Source organism: Herpailurus yagouaroundi, unplaced genomic scaffold (assembly GCF_014898765.1).
Source record: "Herpailurus yagouaroundi ecotype Mexico unplaced genomic scaffold, PumYag 186, whole genome shotgun sequence".
Lineage (NCBI taxonomy): Eukaryota > Metazoa > Chordata > Mammalia > Carnivora > Felidae > Herpailurus > Herpailurus yagouaroundi.
In genome coordinates this window covers 8,820,237-8,838,971 of record NW_024412417.1, presented here as the reverse complement: position 1 = coordinate 8,838,971, position 18,735 = coordinate 8,820,237, and the positions used below count along the sequence as shown (strand labels likewise).

The 18,735-nt window shown below is 39.4% G+C and overlaps 1 protein-coding gene across 8 annotated transcripts in view; it reads right to left on the bottom strand.

Moving 5' to 3' along the window:
* CPQ (carboxypeptidase Q) overlaps positions 1-15,713 on the bottom strand; it is a 465,818-nt gene extending 450,105 nt beyond the window's left edge. For 5 of the 8 annotated variants that reach the window (XM_040494046.1, XM_040494048.1, XM_040494044.1 and 2 more), the window contains exon 1: positions 15,692-15,712. The gene's annotated coding sequence lies outside the window, so the exon portion shown is untranslated. Of the gene's footprint in view, positions 1-15,691 lie in introns of all 8 variants that reach the window. The other 3 variants (XM_040494042.1, XM_040494043.1, XM_040494041.1) reach the window with 2 other exon arrangements.
* Positions 15,714-18,735: the final 3,022 nt, after the last annotated feature.

The window sequence follows — 18,735 nt, the reverse complement described above, 5'->3', positions numbered from 1 at the left end:
CACATTTAATCCTCACAACAACTCTATGAGATTCTTTTTTAAAATATTTATTTACTTAAATAATCTCTACAACATGGGGCTTGAATTCACAACCCCAGGATCAAGAGTCACGCGCTCTTCTGACAGAACAAGCCAGGTGCCCCTCTATGAGATAATTTCTTAAAATTACTTTCATTTTATAAAAGAGGATCCTGGGGTAGTAAAAGATTAAGTGACTTGCCATAGACACACAAAGGCTTTCTCACTCTAGAGTCCATCCTCTAAATGCCTGAAAGTATGGTTTGAGGGCCAATGCCAGTCCACAGCTGTTTTTCACTAATGTACAATAAATACAGAGGTTAAGAGCAAACACATCCCGTGCTGTGCAGCAAAGTAACCAATAGCCTCATGTGATTATTTCAATTTAAACTGATTTAAATGAAATAAAATATTTAGCTTTTCAGTCATAGTAGCTGCATTTCATATGCTCAATAGCCACATGTGGCTAGCAGCTACCATATTGGGCAACACAGATAAAATATTTCCATCATCATAAAAGGTTCTATTGGATAGCACTGATTTAGACATCTTTATATACAATTGACTGAGTAATTGTACCTTTGTCTAACCTATGATTAAAAAGTGGTGCTTCTCTTTGTGTGTCTCTTCTATTTCATTTTTCAAATTCACTGCTATTGTATTTTGCAAAAGTCTAATAAACTTGACATTTTAAAAACTGGTCTTTCACCAGAGATAATTTGAGAATCGCAGTCATGAACTACTATATTATAGGGGTAAATTTCAAATTCAGCCAGCATACAAGGCCTTTCAAAATAAGGCTCCAACAACCACTTCAAACTCATCTCTCTACTTCCCCCTCTGGAGCACACAAATGTCTTCCTTCTTTTTCTCATTCTCTCTTCCTCTCTTTCCTTCTTCCTTTTTTCCTTTCTTTCTCTATCAAACACACGCGCGCGCACACACACACACACACACCCACACACACACATCTTAGGGAAGCTTCTAGATATACTGAGCATTTGAAATGGGGTACTAGTCCAAATTGAGATATTTTTTAAGGTAAAATATATACCTGATTTAATCTTTAAAACCAAATACTTCATATTTAAGTATGAAAAACAACATAATTATTAGGTTAAATAAAATATTATTTACCTGTTTCTTTTATGTTTTAATATGAAATTAGAAATGTTTAACTTACATACTTATATTTATATGGGACAGTAATGCTCTAGCTGCATTGAACTTGACACTGTTCTTCTAACACCCAGGCCCCTTCATTACTCTAGATCTCTGCATATTTTCCTTCTCTTTGACCCCAAGGCCCTTCTCCTCACCCTACTCCTCTGCTCCTGGTAAAGGTCTCCAGAGACTCATTCTTTAATGAAAATGTTTTAAAAATCACCTCTTGTGCGGAGTCTCACCAAACACCACTGCAGAGTTAATTGCGCCATTGTCCATGCTTCTTCCCTAATTAACAATATTACCAACTAATATATTTGTTTATAAATTTGCCTCTCCTACTCTCAAAGTCAAGTAGGGTAAATTATTCATCACTGTACCTTCAATCATTGTACCCCTATGTAAGCATAGGGTGCAGTACATTTTCATTTAGGGAATGAAGGAACCCTTAATCTCTCCAGGTCTTAGAGTCTTGTCTTTCCTCCTATACAAAGAAGCTGAGGGAATAAAAACTTGTGATCATATTTAAAATGTTTTGAAAAATTATGAAAACTATACATTGCTGTTGCTTTCTTTTTTATTAGAACTATTTATATGCATAGGTTCTTGGTTTCTATAGTCACTATTATTGATGCTTGTTTTTAAAAGCTAAATTTTATTAAACCATGGAAATATTTCACCAGATTGCAACTTATTCTTGAAGTACATTCTTTCAATGTGTTGTTGGTGCAAAAAAAAAAAAAAGGAAAGGCTAATAACATATTTATCAATTAACACTAACCATAAGTATCTACTTCTCATTAAAAATTCTCTAAGCATCCCATAGACATTAACTATTTCATAATACATACATTCTAGTAATGGCTTAGAATCATATAATGGCAATTTTGTGGAGATACAGGAGAGCTTAGGAATCCCTAGTCCATACACTTGTTTTGTAGAAACAGGGCCTGTGCTGTGATTCCCAGGTAGCAGATAAACCAACAAGTACAATCAACCAGGTAACTGGACCAACTAGTACAGACTTGCCAGAGGATTAAAAATTGTTTTCTTACAGGAAGCTGTATGCATTTACATATAATAGAAATTCAATGGACACTCAAGTGCAGTCTGAGAAGCAAATAACTCTAATATAACATATGTACTCAAATAGTCTCAACACCATAGCACTAGAACATAGAGAAGAACAAGAGAAATCATGAAAAGCCATGGAGAAGACGTGACAACTCAAGAGAGACTCAAGGAAAGGCTCCACAGGAAGAGAAGGGAACCCTCCTGGAGGGACCACTGGGACATCATCCCTCAGTCACATTCTGTTCAGAAGATATGTTCATAAAATAAGTGCCTGAATCTTTTATTTTTACATTTTTTGCATATATGTCAATTGAATTAATAGAAAACATGCCATTTTGATAATAAGACTTAACTGCTCTCTAATGTGATCATTTAAATTAATTTTGACATGAAAAAATGATGTAATTACTTTAAAACAGAAACTAGTATCTTTGAGTATTGTTCTTAATATCTTAACTATACTTTGTCTTTAAATCCTACAAATGTAATAAATGCTTATTTTTAAAAGTAATTTAATTTAAAAGATGATTATTTGTTACTTTCAATGGATCAGTTTGTTCCTTGACTGTAATATTAGTACTTTAGAAAATTTACAAGATTGAAGACACAAAACAACAAACTACATGAGAAATCACCTAAGAACACTTGACATAAGTAAACACTAAATAGATACTAGTTGATCCTAAACCTGATTTTCCTTGGAACATAATCTGAAAATTACTGATGTAATTCTTGGCTAAAGAACATAATTATATACCTCTCCAACAGAGCACTCCAAGAATCTTTTATTATTGTTGTTTTTAGGAAGGCACATTAGCCCAACTGAGATATGTTTTTGTTAATAAATAGTAGAAAATAATAATTATTACTAACAGTATATAGTTGGAGAGGTAACAAAAATAGAAAAAGATATCACTATATCACATTCCATGCAAGAAAAACACTGTAAATAATATGTAATTTAAAAACAAATCATGCAGGGGTGCCTAGGTGGCTCAGTCAGTTAAACATCTGACTTTTGATTTCAGATCAGGTCATGAGCTCATGGCTCATGGGATTGACCCCCACATTGGAGCTTCCAGTGACTGTACATTCATGATTTTATCAAATTTTCTGTTTTGTTGGGGGAACCTAAGCTGTCAGCATAAAGCCTGCTCAGGAATCTCTCTCTCCCTCTCTCTCTGCCCCACCCCTGCTTGCACACTCTCTCTCGAATTAATAAATAAAACTTTAAAAACAAATAATGGAATCCAATACATAATTTGTACATGCCTAGCAAGAAATAAAGATTTAAAATACAAATTAAAATAGTGAAACACAGAAGCTATATAAAGGCCAATGATCAAGAACACCTTGAGGAAATGCTCTCCTAATTCACACATTAATTGATAATGTGATCACCACACATCAAAAAATTTATTCCGGACCTAGAGTCAGTTCAAATGAAAATGATCAATGTAGGGGCGCCTGGGTGGCTCAGTTGGTTAAGATTCCGACTTCGGCTCAGGTCACACATGATCTCATGGTTCGTGAGTTCCAGCCCCACATCAGGCTCTGTGCTGACAGCTTGGAGCTTGGAGACTGCTTCGGATTCTGTGTCTCCCTCTCTCTGTCTCTGCTCCTCCCCCACCTGTGGGCTCTCTCTCTCTCTCTCTCCCTCTCTCTCTCTCTCATCAGCCCTCCTCAGTCTGAAAAGACATAGGCCAAAAGTAGAAATATTTTGGTGTATGAAATCAAGAAGGACTTTGATAACACAAATATAGACCTACTCACCAAATCTTATATTAGTACCAGGGGATGGTCCGAGTAGCTCACAGGCAATTTGAGAAAAATCAAAATATACAATTTTTCACAATGAGTGATAAACTTATGAATAGTTTATTCCAACAAAAGAGAGAATTTGATAAAATTGTGAATACCATCACTGGATGTCATTTTAATCTACCACAAAGCATTGGTTCGTCACTGACCCAAGTGAACCCTGTGGTATCACTAGGAGTATCTTGTTGATCTGAAAGGCTATTAGTCTGCCCTAGTTCAGAACTACAAATATCCCTACACAGTCATTTCAGTGAAATAAAATTAAGCAAGCTACCGTAGTATTCTTTTATAGCCTGCAAAGGGAGAAAATAATTCTATGGTGATCAACAAATACAAGTAGTACTACTCATCTCAAACATTGCCTCTTTATTAATTGCAAACCGTATTCTGTTTGGGGTCATAACTTCATCTCTCCATTCATTTAACAAAACTTTATTGATCACCTACTAAGCACTGGAGATGCAAATGTGTGAGAATATTCACATCCTCAAGGAGCTTCCAAGTATAAAGAAGAAGACAAAATGTACAAACTACTGTAACTAGGGTAGTGACAAGGTGCTGTGAGAACAGAGGGGAGGAGGGGATTAAGAGGACAATGCTTGAGCTGAGGTTTAAAGGGTACTGATGCGCAGTGAAGAAGTCGGGAGTGGCACTGAAGAACAACCCAAGAAAAGACATAGAAAAGGGCTTTGGACAAAAGGGGGGAAATGGTGGAAGATACAGCAGTGATAGGAAGGAATTATTCCTTAGGGTCTGACTGAGAAGGTCTACTGGTGAAGCTCCAACACACATGGAGCAAAATGCCCCAGGGTACTGTAACAGGGGACATGAAGAACTTTTCCCATTCCTCATGCAGTCAGGAAAAGGAAAGAAGCAAGGAAAGGAGGGAGGAAGGGAGGGAAGGAGGAAGGAGAAAAAAAGGAAGGGAAGTTTCTTTCTTATCCTCACAACCTCCTGTCTCCTCAGCACAGAGAATTCACCCAGATTCCACATCAGGGCAAGGAGAGCATTTGAGGTTCCTCAAAATCCTCAAATAAGCCACTACCTATTATCTTCTGGTTATTCCTTAGAATTTTCACTGAGAGAAAAGTAACCCATGCTTACAAGAGATGCATTAGTCAAGCAATTTATTTACAAAAACACTCAAGATTTTCTTCCGTTTAAAATTCCAGGGGCACCTGGGTGGCTCAGTGGGTTAAGTATCCAACTTTGGCTAAGGTCATGATCTCATGGTTCGTGGTTTTGAGCCCTATGTGGGGCTCAGTGCTGATAGCTCAGAGCCGGGAACCTGCTTCAGATTCTGTGTCTCCCTCTCTCTCTGCCCTTCCTCCTCTCGCACTCTCTCTCTGTCTCTCAAAACTAAATAAATGTTAAAAAAATTGTTTTAGAAAAAAATAAAATTCCTAAATACCAGTAATCTGACAAAAAAAAAAATCTCCTGCACTCTTGAACAATTACAGGACATTTGAAATGTCTAAACTTGAACTGCATGTTTTCTAACAATACTGTTTATTTTTATATACAAAAGGCTGACGTTATTGTTCCTTTACTTGAATTCAAACTGTAAAAATATTAAATATTATACCCTTCAAAATCTTAAACAACTAGTTTTAAACCCATGCTGTATCATGACTTTGAATTCAGAAAGTTATATATTCAAAGGAAATTGGGAGCACTATTTGAAAATGACTTGCTTTTCATATATTGTCTTCATGATCCATAGTTACAGATTATCTTTTTCATAAAAAGAGATAAAATTCTTTATAATGTCATTTTCATTCTTTTCTACTTAAATCTGGAAGCAAACTAAAGCAAAACCAACTTTACTCCTACTGTGAATTATTTTCTCTCTAATAATAGGTTTATATTTTGGGGAAACAAAACAAAATCCTTTGCTTCGAGTTCTAAATATTTTTCCTAGAATATTATTGTTTAAAAATGTCTCAGGCTATGATAGAAATGGCAGAATGAATAGATTAAGTGAAGCGGAAAGGAACACAATGAAAAGAAAGTGCAATGAAAGAAGAGTAAGATTTAGGGACTGAGACTCTCACTGATTTTTAACTGTATCACTTTTTCTTCTAAAGACTGAATATACTACTTACATGAAAACTTAAATATTTCCCCTAAATTTTCCATTGAAGAACAGGGTTCACTGATACAAATTTAACTCTTAGTCTTCATAAATTTTCCATTGAAGAACAGGGTTCACTGATACAAATTTAATTCTTAGTCTTCATTCTAAAGCATGTAGCAGACATAAAGACCAGAAATTTTAAATCCTGGCACAGACATTTGCACGTCAAAGCTCACTTCCTCCTCCTAACACGCCTAGATTTATGATGATTAGCCCGTTAGCCATCTTAAGGAAGATCATCCTTTCCTTTATTTAATTCACAATTCAAATAATGCTGGGCCTCCATTTTTCCATAGCTTATATTCCAATTGTTCATTCAACCATTCAAGAAAGCTTACTGAGAACCTACAACATGTCAGCAATTGTGCAAAAATTTGGAGAAGACACAAAAACTAAGTTCCTACTATTAGCAGGCACTATTAATTACCTATTCAATAGCCATTCCCCTTTTTTCTTGCCAACCTAACGTCAATTTTGTTCAGAATGCAAAGAGTCCAGCCCCATTAATCTAAGCAGTTGTTTTCAATATGGATGATACTACCCCTAGGAGTCATTTTAAATACGTGTGGGAGGAGGAGCATTTCTGGCTGTCATGAGAGTATAGGGATCCTACTAGTAATTACTTGGCAGGGGCCAGGGATAGTAGACATACTGTGATGTGGGGTACAATCATGTATACTAAGAACTCTCCAACATTCTACACAGATTTTTTAACATGAAAAACCTATTATCTGAACCTTAAACCTAACTTTATTGTATATATAAAAATAGTTTTTGTACAGCTTTAATGCAAGTTAACTTTTTCAAGAAGTAATTATCAGGGGCAACTGGGTGGCTCCTTTGGTTATGCATCCGACTCTTGATTTCAGCTCAAGTCATGATCTCACAGTTTGTGAGTTCAAGAGCCACGTCAAGCTCTGCACTATGTCAGCATGGAGCTTGGAATTCTCTCTCCCTCTCTCTCTGCCTCTACCTCACTCATGCTCTCTCTCTCTCTCTCTCTCTCTCTCTCTGTCTGTCTCAAAATAGAGAAATAAACTTAAAAAGTTAAAAAAACAAGAAGCAATTACCATGTATATCAAGGGAGGACTATGCTGTCTTTTGTTCAGTACTTTACTGTGGGCTGTTCACTTCAGCAAAACACCAATGACTACACTGCTTCTGGTATTGGAATCACCACCACCACACCCCTGGGCCATCTACATCTGCTGCTGTCACATTCACTATGTAAGCACTGGACTACTTCATTATGTCATTTAGTGGGGTCATGCCTGCGTATGTATTTTGAAGTACTTTATTATAAATTACTTTCCTTTAATTTCTCCTTTACATTACAGTTAGGATAGCATACTGATTAAATTGAAAATATGCATAAGCAGATTATCTATGATGCTTCTTCAGAATAATAAAGCATGTACCCTAAAGCATTATTTTTGAAAAGGGGGCATTGCATCTAATAGGATGATGAACTTGTAATTTAGGTGAACTTGACAATTCTATTCCTCACTCTTCCAGCCTACCTTCCAGCCAGAGGAGGCCCCATGACCCAGTTCTACTCAAAGAGACCCAAACAGAAGCAGCTGACAAGAAAGTGGCCACAATTCTAGGGCTGCATTTCCTACTTTGTAACCATGAGGGCAAATCCAAGAGAACTGGTCCTGACATCACTAAGTAGCTGAGCCAACACCAGCACCACCAACTTGTTTGTTGGGTGAGAAAAAGAAACTCCATTTGTTTTAGCCGCTGTGAGTTGGATTCTCTGTTCATTGCAGTTGTGAATACATTTCCAACTGCTATACTAGTTTAGGGGCTTCTGGGGGATCCATAATTGAATATATTATTTATATTAATACCAGAAGCAAAGTCCAAAATCTGGCATATGGTCTACCTAGACTTCTCGTATGCATCTAGGTTCTCAATAGCCAACATCACACTCAGAATCTTCCCTTCCAAACCTGATCTTCCTTTGTTCCCTGCCCTAGTCAGTAAGTTAGAAACTGCAGTGTGCTATTGGATTCTTGCCTCTCTCTCAGGGAGAACAGGTGAACAGTTGGCAAGTCCTGCCTGCAATTCCACCTTCAAATTCTTTCTTGACTAATTTCCCTCCTCTCCAACTTATCATCACTTAGCTCAGAACCTCATTATCCTTCATTTGAAACACTTCCTCACTCATATCCCTGCCTTAAAGTCAGGTCCCTTCCCAACCTATGTTCCTTGTTGCCACTAGAGTTATTTTAAACCCAAATCGAATGACTACTTGGCTTGTAACATCTGTTTCCCTACTGTTCATTGTTCAGTGTTATGGGTATGGCAGTCTTCATGATCACTCCCTGCTGTTCCCTCACCCCAATATCAAAGCCCCAACAGGCTGTGTACCAGTCCTGGAAATCACAGAACAGTCTTTATACCTCTCTGACTTTGCTCATGCTGTTTCCTCTGCTAAAATGCCCTTTCACGCTTTCTCCACTTGGAGAAGTTGCAATCATAATGCAAGGTCTGGCTCCTTGGCCTCCAACTCCCAGGCAGGATTATTTGCTGCCTTTTCAACAATGCACTGTATGCTATGTGCTTTTGTGTCTGTCACCCCACTGGACTATACATCACCTAATAGCGATAATATTTTACTTTTATAAAATTCACCAAGCATGTTCTCTGCAAGGAATGTGTTTTATTTATTTCATATACTAAGCAAATAGCAAAATACCTGTCAATAAATATTTATAGAACAAATGAATAGATTCATCAAACAAGTAGTTATATTTCACAACCGAAGTATACGCCTCTGATTCATCACTTTCATGATTACCTTTCTTGCATCAGACATTAATTTGCTCCTTTAAACTGTAGCATATCCGTAAGTTCCTTTCATAAAGAGAGTCAAGAGACTTGGAACTTGGTCCTGGCTATCCCTCTCTAGATGCATGACTTTGGACAATTTATTGTAAGTCTCTATGTGTAAAATAAGGGGTTGCATTTCAGCTCTAACATTCTATTGTGGATTTTCTTAAATTTTTAATAGGAGTCACGCTTTTCTTTACAGTCCATGTTAGCACTTGACTAAATCACCTTATACCAAACATTTACTTGGTTCATATACAAAAACCACTACTGAATCTACCATTCTGTCTCCTTCTACTAGTCAACTGAAATTGAACTCTCAAAGGTCATTATGGATGCCCTTGCTCCTAAATCCAATGAAGACATTTCATTTCCTATCATATGTAACATCTGAAACATTTAACACTATGAGCAGCCTCTCCTTTTCCAAACACCCTTCTTCCAGTATTTCTGCTCTCCTTCTCAACCTTTTTTTTTTGTAGGGCCTCTTTTCTCCATCTCCCCTGTAAAGCTTATTTCCTAGGGCTCTGTCCTTGACCTTTTTCTCCTACTACACATTCTAACTGGGAAGGTCATTCACTTCAAGGCTTCATTACTATGCATGGCAAGAACTCACCTATAAGTTAATAAGTTCTCTTAGTTTGGATGCGCATAGGTACCTCTAACTCAACATATCTAAACCCTTCTCATGACTTTTCCCCCAAGTCAGTTCCTCTCCCTGAAGGCCCACTCTTGATGCCTGGCATTTATATCACCCATCATCTGCACCATTTGGGCCATCTCACCCTCTTTTAAACCCTTCAGCCACTTGATCATTAAGTGCTATCAAATTTAACTACTAAATATCCCCCAAACCCATATTTCCCCTTAAGTCTTCCTCAGCAGCTTAGCTTCTGGCCATATTACCTTAACCTGAACCACCATAGCAGTCTCCTAACTTATCTCCCTGTCTCCAGCCTCCTGTCCTCCGATGCATTCTTTTTGCTGCACTGATTGTCATTCAAAATATTTATATTCAAAATGTGTATCTCTCCCACTAAACTGTGGACTCAATGTGGGCAGGGCCTGCATAGAAGACATCTTTGAGCCTCTAAGATCTAGCATTGATCTAGCATTTAGTAAGTACTCCATAAACATAGGTAGGAAACATAGGAGGTGATACCTGAATTAGTTTTGGGAAAGTCTAAGACCTAGTAGGTGTATGGGTTGGGGAGGAGTGAGTGTCCAGGCTGAAGAATAGCTCTCCTCTCTTTATAATTCAAAGAAAAGTGCCGAATACATTTCATGTGCTTAGTCATATGTACTGTCTTGAGCTGAACCTTTCTGTATAAGCAGATAACTCCCAGATATAAGACCATTTTTTCCTTATAAGCATTTGTGTCCTCCTTGGAACCTAACGTATTGCTTTTTAGAGTAAGCATTCAGACTGTATTTGTTGATGCAAGTTTTCTAGTATCTACTTTTCACATGATGGGAAACAGGAGGGCAAGATAGAAAGAAAGGAAGATACCAGAGAAGAACCTTTGCTCCCACTGCACCTTCAATTTTACTCACTAGAAAAACAATTCCATAGAGTTTGAAGTCTTTTGAAAGTCCCTAATAAAAACTGGTGAAATGCAAATGAAGTTTATAGATTCTACCAGTGGCAATTTCCTGGTTTTGATATACTATAGTCATAGATGTTACCATTGTAGAAAGCGGGGTAAAGGACACAACAGGGTCTCTCTGTACTATTTTTGTGACATCATGTAAGTCTACAATTATTTCAAAATAAGAAGCTTAAAAAAAAGCTACCTATCTGACGCCTTTTTAAACTTTTTTTTTTTTTTTTTTTTTAATCATAATACTTATCTGTACTTCTGGGAAAAACCATACAGGAGTGAACCAGAACCGGTCCAACTTTAAGACAGGGAGCAGAGTGTCCCAGGCCCACCTCTCCTACCAACTTAGACTAGGATTCACCCTGTATCCAATAGCTTCATCACTATTTTTCTAGGAGACATGGTTAAAGAGGCTTCATTTCCAATGTCTCTGTCATTGAACATGTCATCCTGAATAAGGCATGGGCATTCTAGAGACAAGGGAGGAGGACTGAAGAAAGAGGCAAATCCTGCAGCCAGGCAAAGAAGTCAGTACATGAAATTTCCTTTCTTCCCCATTGGTTCTGGAAGTTAGTACAGAGATAGCTGGTTAGTGAGGTGATGAGAGCAGGGTAAGTGGTACACTGACTGGCAGTCCCCTTCTGGGAAGGAATCTGAGATGCTGTGGGGGTGACACCCTGCTGGGAAAGGTCTACCAGTAGACCCTTCTCCTCCCATTGGCCACACTGGATCACTCATGCCCTGACCCTACAGATATCAAGCGACCTTCTCTCTCTTACCCCTCCTAATCCCATCAGCAATGAGCCAGCAGGCTGACTCATTTTGTGTCCCTGACATTTTACTGTTTATCAGTGAGCAGTTTTTGAGTTTACCTTCTAAAAAAATTAATTGGGCTCACTCTACTAATCCTTTTTCTAGATTTCTTTATTCCTTTCAAGTTTCTTGAGTGTATAAAACAACATAGCCTAAATTCCTACTGTTCTTTGTAGGCATCTTTGCTCATGTAGCTGAATGTAACTGACTTCTGACCTACATCGTGATGGGACTAAGAGAAATAAATGTAAAGCTCCCTTACATGCTGCTTAAGTAAAACAATATGATTAACATTCCAATAAATGAAATCAACCATGAACCCTCAGACAAACTTTGTATCCTTGGCTTGCAAAATCTGTACTGAAATTCAAAGAGGCTATAAGACTGCTCTTGGTCCCTTTGTTAGCTAAAGATGCCAGGCTGACCGTGAGGGTAGATGCTTTTGAGAACAGGGGTCTCAGATCTGCGACTCAGCCACAAATGCGCATGCCCAGTCAGCAGCCATAACAAGCACATGTAATCAATAAAAACACAGATAAATCATGACGAATGCAGTTTATACCCTTTGGAGCCAAATACAAAGTGGGTAACCCTAGACATTAGCAATTCTGAGTCCCTATGATCCAGAAGAACTGAAAAAAGGGATGAAAGGAAATAGGATTGTAGCCTCGTAAAGTTCTAGTTTTCTAGGACTTGGACCCCCAACATAAGAGTAATAGGAAGTGTTTTATTTCTGCCAATAAAACCAGCGAAGCATTTGTCTTCGATCTGGTGATATTAAAAAGCTATTACAAGGCACAGCAGCCTCTTCCAGAGGCAGGGGAGAGAATATGGCCTTCCTTGAATCAGACAAAGTGCAGAAATCTTCCAGAGAGTCAGCTGCAGAAAACTATAAAGCCAGAGATATATAGATTTAATTACCATTCACCAATATAGGGTTACAGTAAGCTGACTGTACTAATGTGTTTTTATTGCTAAACAGCGTGCTTCCCCCATGTATCTTTCCCTGAACTGGTTAATAACAAGTTCCAAGGAACACTCTGGTAGAGATATTAGTAATTTCCTTTGGAACATACCTTTCAGTTTCCCTCGCTTTAGCCAGACTCCCCCATCCCATAAACACGAAAGCAGAGAGACCCTCAATGAATCTTGCTGCAAACGCAGTTCTTGTTACAGCCCAAGCCAGGGAGGCCTGTTCAGAAAGCCACTTACCGCAAAATTTGCTATTAAACCTGTCAAACGGACATATATGAATATACTGCTTCGCTAAACAGCTGTTAAGTTTCACGAGCTTAAAAAGAAAATACCATGCAGCTATCCACTGTTAACAGAGATTCACCAGTCCGTTTTAAAATCTGATACGTCGGTCTGCTTTTCCCCAAATCCTAACATTTGCTCTCTGCTATGAGATGGCTGCCACATAGTACCATCAGCAAACACTGGCTGAGAGCACACACATTCTCACTTTACAACAGCACAAGCTCCCTCCTCCTGCATGGCAGCGCGCATCTGCTGCTTTGGGCTCTTGCACAGGAAAAAGAGCATTTCTCAACGGTGTCGAGGGGAAATTAATGCACTGATTCCTCTCTGTCCCAATGGGCAGACATTAATCAAAGGTGGCAAAAGAAAAGAGTTAAGCCAAATACATTCACAGTAATGGAGCTGAAACAATTATTCAAAGTGCTTAATCAGTCAATGCAAAATAAAACCATTGTAGCACTGCATCAGTACACAGCAAGCAACATTATCCTGGGGAAAAGAGCATTCATAAAACAAGTTTTCTAGGAAGTGGGGAAGCAAGGTGATACAGCAGATGTTTGACAGCAGGAAATTAAAAAGGTAACCTAAAGAAAAAAAAATAAGGAATTAGGGAGACACTTAGCGAGAGATGAGCTTGGAGTGTGGAACAAAGGCCGTGGGGGAAAATACACCCCAGTCCAGAGGTGAGGAGTGAGTTGAAAAGAGCTATACAGAAGCACGGGAACCAGCTGAGAGTGATTTTTCTTAATGGGCAATTTCTAAAATCCAAGAAGCAATTTTTAAAAAGAGAATCACATTCATCAGGAGATAAAATGTATGATTTAAAGGATTATGAAGACAGACTTAAAGAAAAAGATTCTTGGATCCCAGACGGAGACAGCAAAAGAAGTAGGGGGAAGAGAACTGGTTCCCTCTGGGGAGAGGCAGAAGATGCTTAGGAGGAGGACAGAGAGAAATCAAAGGAACCACAGCTTATCTCAATTTTTGTGACTTACTTCCCAATCTCTCACTCGAAAGATGAAAAGCCCATAGTCAGGTCACCCAAGTCATTGTTATAGGAAATGAGGTGAGGAAACACTCAGTTTGGAATAATCACCCCATAATTGCCTAGAGGTCTACTAAATCTGTGAAGGATCGGCCTATTTCCTAAATGTAGTGCGTTTGATTTCCCTCCAGAGAATGCAGGAAATTGTACCCTTTGAAACAGATGAGAAGTTTTGGATAACATCAGATTCTATTGGAAAGCCCCCGGGTAATGAGTCGGCAACTCACAGCCTGCACCACAGTGTCTGATACATTTAGTAGCAGATGAGGGGAAGTTTGTTGTGACAGCTGTGCAGAAAAAAAAGGCTGAAGGTTAGGTGGATTTGCAACATGAGAAGGTGATTTGGGCTTGGAAAAAGCAAAGTCATCTTCAGAAGGAAAGAGCGCGCAGAAAAAAGAACAAAAGGAAGCACGGGGCAGGTGGGGGGAAACACAACAAGCCCAGCTTGTTGGGAAGTTCTTTGCACTGTCTCCATGCATTGGGAGTTCCTGCTGACCAGTCAGAGTGTCCCCCAAAAGCCGTTGCCCGATTTGCTTTTATAGTAGCTAGACGTGGCCAAGAGTAGGAACATTGTACCACTTGCAAGACACATAGATACAAGCAACCTTGATTTCTTACTAGAAGATGATTTTCCTCTCCTCTCTCCACGAAAGGACTAGGACGATCTCTCAGATGGTGGCTGCTGCCTGCCCCTCCCTTACTCAAAGACCACACTGTTCTTCTGTCCCATACAGCCCCACAGTGCTGCGTTTGTTCCCCATCTTCTCTCTCCTCCAGCACTTGCTCGGAGGCTTGCCACTTCTCCTCATGAAGTGTCACAGGCAGGACATGCAACACCTTGTACTGTGCATGAGCACAGCCCAGACTGGCATGAGAGGGAAAAGATTCTAATGATTTGGAAGCAGGAAGATAAATACCAAGTGACAGAAAACCCTCCAGAAGTTGCCTCTGCATAGCCTGCTCTGGAAGTCACGTTCCTCACTTGACAGAGGCAGGAGGGAAGGAGAAAGGAAGAAAACCAACATCTCCCTTTGCCCTAGCAAGAGACTGTGCTATGTGCTTTCATATATACATGTCTATCTCATCTGATAGATAGATAGATAGATATCATCTGATTTAATCCTCATAAGCAACCATTGAGGGATATTATTACTACCAAAGCAGAGGCTCAGAGAACATGATTTGTTCATGGTCAATTGGGTAGTAAGAACCCTGTTTTTCACTTGACTCACCTTTTGAAAAGCCCTATCTGACCCTCAAAGTTTGGGTTGGGGGACCCTTCATACTGCTGTATTCTCCACGGTACATAACATTCTCCACGGTACTTTCTCCACGGTACATAACATTCTGCATTGTAATTCCTGTTAATTTCTGGGTCTCTGTCTCTAGACTGAGGGCTCACTGAAGGCAGAGGCTACGCCTTCAGTATGCCTCAGTGCTACGTACAATGCCTGGTCTATGTGTGCTCGAGGAACGCTGGGCCAGAGATGAGAACCCACCATCCCATGCCGTCTCTGAATAATACTGCTGGAATTTTAATTTCACCAAGCGCTTAGTGAAATGAAAAAGAGTAGTTATGAAAACTATACATGTCATCCTCTCAAACTCTTCCTCCATGGTCTCTGTGGTACTAATGCTGCCTTGTGGAACATAGTTATGGACTTGTAAAATAGGGTGTTTAAATGCAAGTGACTATACAGCTCTGTAGTACTCGCTATTCCCTGGTTGAAAATGAATGTTGGGTTTTTTCCAGGTCCTTTTCTGTCAAGTAATGAGAAACACTGGTAAGCCCTGCTTTCACTCTCAGGGTCCTACAGACACCAATTATTCACACTCAATGTCACAACTTCAAAATGTTTAAGATGCTCTGAACTTTGGTGGGTTCTTTCTTTTAGAGATGAGAACAAAAAGCCAAATTACCTTAGCCCATGTTGTTGGAAGTCATTATGGTTTCTGCACCATAGAACCCATGCAATTGTTCCAGCAATCCTGTGCCAATGCCTGTTTCCAAAGTAGAAAATACATGACTTGACCACCAGGAATGTCTGTACTAAGTCCAAGTCCGGAGCAGGGTGGCCCTGCCTCAGCTGTGACCCCTGAAGCCCCATCAGTGAGCAAAGTCTAATCAACCCAGAAAACCAGCAAAAAGAAGCCAGCCTAACAACTGAGTCCAGACTGCAGTAAATCTGCTTCCAGTTATTGTTCACCCTTGTTCCAAACACATCTAGGTACAGACTTTAATAAAGGCATGCGCAAAAGCTAGTTTTACTGAATTCCATACCCAATGGGGATAGCAAATCATGGACTTGGAAAAAAAAGTAGCCTCTAGCAACTAGAACCACGCTGAACATGCATGCAATTCAAAGGTACTTAATTCTGTAGAAAAAGCTCAACCTTTCTCAATTTGTCTTGGCATTTGTATGGTTCCATGCTGTATTTTAGGGCTACCAACACTGTGAGAGATCTCTTCTCAGTCTTCCGACTGACTGCCTGGATTGGGTATTTCCTGAAGAATACAAGAAAAACAATCCCGCCAATGCTGTTGAGATAGCGGACATTCAAATAGGCCTGAAAGCTGATGGCTAACCCTCCTGTATATTTTCACCTTATTCTCTGATTCTTCACACCGTTAGTCCAACTGCTTTCAATAAATTTTTTAGCATCTTTACTGAGGTATAATTAACGTACAATAAACTACACATATATCAAGTACACAATCTGATAAATTGATATAATACTGAAAGGATGATCCATAAAGGAAAAGTGGATAACTTGGACTTCAATCAACTTTTAAGCATTCTTCCCTTTAAAAACACTTATGCACAGCACCTACGTAGAGAACAGATAAAGCAGAGCTCCTTTTGAAGGGAACAAGGATCCTGGGTCCTGTTTCCTTCGTCCCTCATCACCTTTCTTTGTGGTTTCTAAGATGTTTCTGTAAAAAAACACAGGGTCCTAAAGAATAAAAAGTAGAAGCCACTGGATTTTATTTACAGGATGTTTGTATCTGCCCAAAATAACCACTAACTTTTGTTGAGAGGCTATATATGCATTGCATAATGAGATAGGTATTTTGCAATATTTTTTTTCTCTTTTAATCCCATTAGATAGGTATTATTTGCATTCACACATGAGGAAATTAAGGCTTTCAGAGCTGGTACATACCAGAGCTGACATTTGAACCCAGCTCTGATCCACCTAAGACCATGCTTTTTTGGGTTCCAATGTTCAGCCCCCCCACCCCCACACTGCCTTGGGACCAAACATAAAAGATAAGAACTTGGAATTTCTGTGGACATAAACTACTTGTACAGAATAACTGTCAATTCTAAAACATGAAATTCTTATTTCCCTAGAAAAATAAACTTCAGCTAAAAATAACATATAATAAACATCCAGGATATACTTCCTATAATGCCACACCAGCACGTGATAGTGTAATAACACAGCTATTGAGCAAATAGTTTGGACAAGGCCCTTCTCCCAGGCATGCACAGACCTTCCCTGCTATCAAGAACAAGTAGCACATGAGGGTCTGCAGCTAGCTGACAAATTCCATTTGTTTCAAGGCCTAAGTAAGCCAGTTAACTCTGCTGCATTCAGGAGAGGGCTGGAATAGCACGTTGGTTATGAATATATTGTCACACAAACAGTAAAGAGCCTGAGCCCTGACTAGCCCCAAGGTTTGATGCTATTAATGGAGGTTAACAGTTATAATAATATCTAATCTTTATCAATTCCTAAGGACTTAATATCATATTATCTCATTTAATCCTTACAACAACTCTGTGATAGATGGAAAAGAGGCTTAGAGAAGATAAATGACGAGGTCAAGGTCATATAGTAAACGAGGGACAGAATCATGATTTGCACCCAGATCAGGGACCACAGAGCCAGTTCTCTGTACTATTGCTGTGGTCTAGGCCACCTTTCTCAGAGCGAGGAAGGACAAAGAAAAGAAGGAACTCCAATCTCATCCTTCTAACCCTCCACTCAAGTGCCCTGGGGCAAGGCATTCACTCCCCTGCTCACCCCATAGAGCCTACAGAAGGGGCTCCCCACTGGAGAAGTCAGTCCAGGGCTGTAGGGGAGGAAACTGAGGGATGCTGCGTACAAGGTGCAGAAAGCCCAGCTCCTGGAGGTGGCGAGTCACACGTGTGAGGCTCTGTATCTTCATGGCAGCGTATGGGCTTCTGATCGGCATCACAGACTTCAGGTGGGCTTGTGGGTATCAGAGGCAGACATGCAGCTGTCTTCCCCTGAGCTGAAAACCCAGTCAAGCCAGTCTTCCTAGCTCAAAACCACCTCAGACCAGGAAGGCCTTAGAAAAAGCAGGAAAACACCTGTCACCCACAGCTTCTGCACTTTGGCAACAGGGAACTGAAGATTTGGAAGGGAGGGTTTTACTCAAAAGTCACTAGCAGCTGCTTATTCCCTATGAAGTTTCAGGCAGAATGCTCAGCCACACAACAGTTTAATTGACACATATCCTAACTGAGACTTTTATAGCTTTAGTTTTTCTTGTTAGAAGATTTTGCCTCTCTCTGACATAATTACAAGTTCCATATTTTTGCCTGAAGCCTAAAATGTAAACCATTTCCTGGTATACCACAACTTCCTAGCATTGACTATATAAGGCAAGGCTGCACAGCATTTAAAATTAAAAACATCATTTTCCTAAATGTGTGTGTCATTATGATGTTTACCAGTGTGTTTTGCTGGTTAAATCACGGTTCCTATGTACTTCAGTCAAAGGCCTGCTGGCATTGTGATATAAGCCTAGCAATGCAGCCTAAAACACAGTTTTTCTTCTCTTTGGGTTCTCTTATGAGTTCCTTCACAGAGTACTTTATGGGGCTCCAGAATATCAACTATAATGCCTTTTATGACCAGCAGGGGCTAAATTCATCTCTGTTGGTTAAAGTTCTCTTTAGGCCTCTGAGAAATATTTCTCATTCACTCTT